The sequence below is a fragment of the Canis lupus genome, chromosome 30 (assembly GCF_003254725.2).
Source record: "Canis lupus dingo isolate Sandy chromosome 30, ASM325472v2, whole genome shotgun sequence".
NCBI lineage: Eukaryota > Metazoa > Chordata > Mammalia > Carnivora > Canidae > Canis > Canis lupus.
In genome coordinates, this window is record NC_064272.1 from 36,014,247 (window position 1) to 36,016,863 (window position 2,617).

General features: G+C 60.0%; 1 protein-coding gene across 11 annotated transcripts in view; it reads right to left on the bottom strand.

Moving 5' to 3' along the window:
* The window catches only part of PARP6 (poly(ADP-ribose) polymerase family member 6), a 28,152-nt gene extending 25,904 nt beyond the window's left edge, over nt 1–2,248 (bottom strand). For 2 of the 11 annotated variants that reach the window (XM_025472266.3, XM_025472265.3), the window contains exon 1: nt 358–1,301. The gene's annotated coding sequence lies outside the window, so the exon portion shown is untranslated. The other 9 variants (XM_049104351.1, XM_049104352.1, XM_049104350.1 and 6 more) reach the window with 9 other exon arrangements.
* Nucleotides 2,249–2,617: the final 369 nt, after the last annotated feature.

Sequence of the window (2,617 nt, forward strand, 5' to 3'; positions counted from 1 at the left end):
CTCAACTTTCAGATTTCTGCTCAGAGGTCATCTTGACCATCCTCTATAAAACAGCAAAACCTCAAGACACACACACACACTAGCACTCTCTATGCCCCCTACTCACTTTATATTTTTCCACAGCACCATGCTCTGACATACAAAAATGTTTATTTATCTTCCACCAGAACATAAGCCCTGTGTTGGCAGAGGCCTTGACTCTTTACTGTCTATGTTGTCAGTCCCTCAACTCATACTTACTGAATGAACTGTCTTATACCTAAACCAAAAGGGAGATACACACGAGAACTTAAATGTGTCTACACATAGACAAAATCATACAAAAAAAATTATTTTAAAAAGCAAGACTCCATTCACCTTCAAGAGCAGCTGAGAACCAAAATTATGAAGATCTGAGGGCTGAGCTGGGTTTGTGAGATTTGAAAATAAACAGTCAGGTGCTGATCTGGATGATCACAGAGGAATAAAGAGGGAGGCACTAATGTCCAGCTTGGGCTGTCTTGGGCTGGGTGGTAGGACGTTGGCAGCGTAGGCCAGAAGTACCAACTTTCTCAAGGTCTTTGTCGCCGTAGAAGTCAAGGGAAACTTAGCCTCTCTCCAAGGGCTGTTGCTGCTTGGTTTCTGCTGTTATCACAAGGAGAAAAAGTTCAGAGAGGATTTTTCTTGTCCAGGGAAGAAACAATTCAAGAGACTACCATCTTTTCCAAACCAGGCTGTTTCAGTGAAAGCGACTCCCTTCTACTCTCAACGCCCATTCCCCAAGAGGTAGAAAATGGGTTTTAAAAGAGTGGGAAAGGGGGAAGTGGTGGGTCATGACATTCGCAGAATCACAGACATCTCAAAGAGGCGTAAGCCCAAAAGATGATCTATCTCAATGCTTTCGTATGTATTATACACAGAATACTCAGGTGTAGGAGGGCAGCTCGGGTGGCCCAGCGGTTGAGCACCTGCCATCAGCCCAGGGCCTGATCCTGGAGACCCAGGATCGAGTCCCACATCGGGCTCCCTGCGTGGAGCCTGCTTCTCCCTCCGCCTGTGTCTCTGCCTCTGTGTGTGTGTGTGTGTGTGTGTGTGTCATGAATAAATAAATAAAATCTTAAAAAAAAAAAAAAAAGAATATCAGGTGTAGGAAAGCTGAGCAAGTGGCTTAGCATCAGTATAGTGGAACTGGGACTTAAGCACATTGGACAGGTCCTAATTGTAATTGCATCCAATTTTTCTTGCGATGTGGTTATAACTCATAAAAGGAGTTGTTTAATGAATTGAGCAAGAAAGACCTATCTGATCCCGTCTAAATGAGGGGAAGGAGGGAACCTTTCAAGAGAGGCTGGGCCAAATACAGACTGTGCGAGGGGAGCGCCTCCACTCTCTCAGTTCGGGGTGAAGTGTGGAGCTCAGAAGACCTCACGGATTTGCACGGGAACGGGCCCAGTGTAAATGCGCCTCAAGTCTGGATCACAAAGGTCCTCCCCCGGGTCCACGGGCACTTCTCGGTTGCGACAACTTCTCGTCTAAGTGGAAGCAGCCTCGGATCCCGACATACAGCTGTGGGCCTGACTCCCGGCTTTGTCCTCCCGGGGGAGGGGGTGCCTCCGCTCCAGGGCGAGCGCTCCGTCCCCGGAAAGACTAGGCCACGGAACAAAGAGCGCGGAGTGGGGGGGATGCTCCGAGGGGGGGGGCCGGACACCCACGGGGGGGGGCGACTCCCGAAGGCCAGCGCTGCCCCCGGGACGCCGGCGGCGGGGGAGGACGAGGGGAGCCCCCGACCCTGCTGCCCTCCGCGCTGCCAGGGCAGGCCCCGAGGCCTCCCCGGGGCGAGCCGCACGGCTCCTCCCCGGGTTCCCCCGGAGACCCCAAACACACCCAGCACCTGCCTCCCGGGAAGAAGCTCTGTGCCCGATCGGTGCCGCCGGCCGCCCGGCCTTGAGCGCAGCCTGTCAAGCCCGGGAGGGCCCTCAGCGCCACCCGGTCCAAGCCCCTCACTTCATCCACCCCGGCCGAGGCGGGGCGGGCCCCGCACCCTTCCCGCGGCCCGGCCGCCCCGCCCCGTCCCCGTGGCGGCCGCCCCACAGGCCGGCCTCGCGAGTACTCACGGCGACCCCGGGCCGCGTGCGGCCGCCGCCGAGGGGACGAGCGGCCCGGGACGCCCCGCGGGGGCGGAGCGGCAGGCCAAGGGGCGGGGGCCGGGCCGGGCGGACGAGGTCGCGCTCCCCCCACGCCTCGTCGTTCCGTCACGGGCGCGCAGAGCCAGTCTGCGCATGCTCGCGCGGCGCCGCCGCGGTCACGTGGCCGGCTCCCGGCCAATCGCCGCGCGGCCTGCCCCCGGGCGCGCCCCCGCCCCGGACGCCGGGCTTCCACGCGTGCGCGGGCCTCGCCGGCGGGGGGGCGGAGCGCGGGGCAGCGGCAGGTGGCGCATGCGCGGAGCTTCGGGGCGGGTGCGTGGGAAACCGACGGGTCTGGGGGTGCGCGGAGAGCGCCCCGGAACAGGCGGTCGGCGCTGGGCGCCCCGTGTGGCCGGGAGGAACGAGCAGGGCCGACCGCCCCGGCTGCCTCGGCTGCAGCTGGAGACCGAGGAGGGCTTCCCGCGACCCCGCGGGGCTCCAGGACCCCCCTGGTT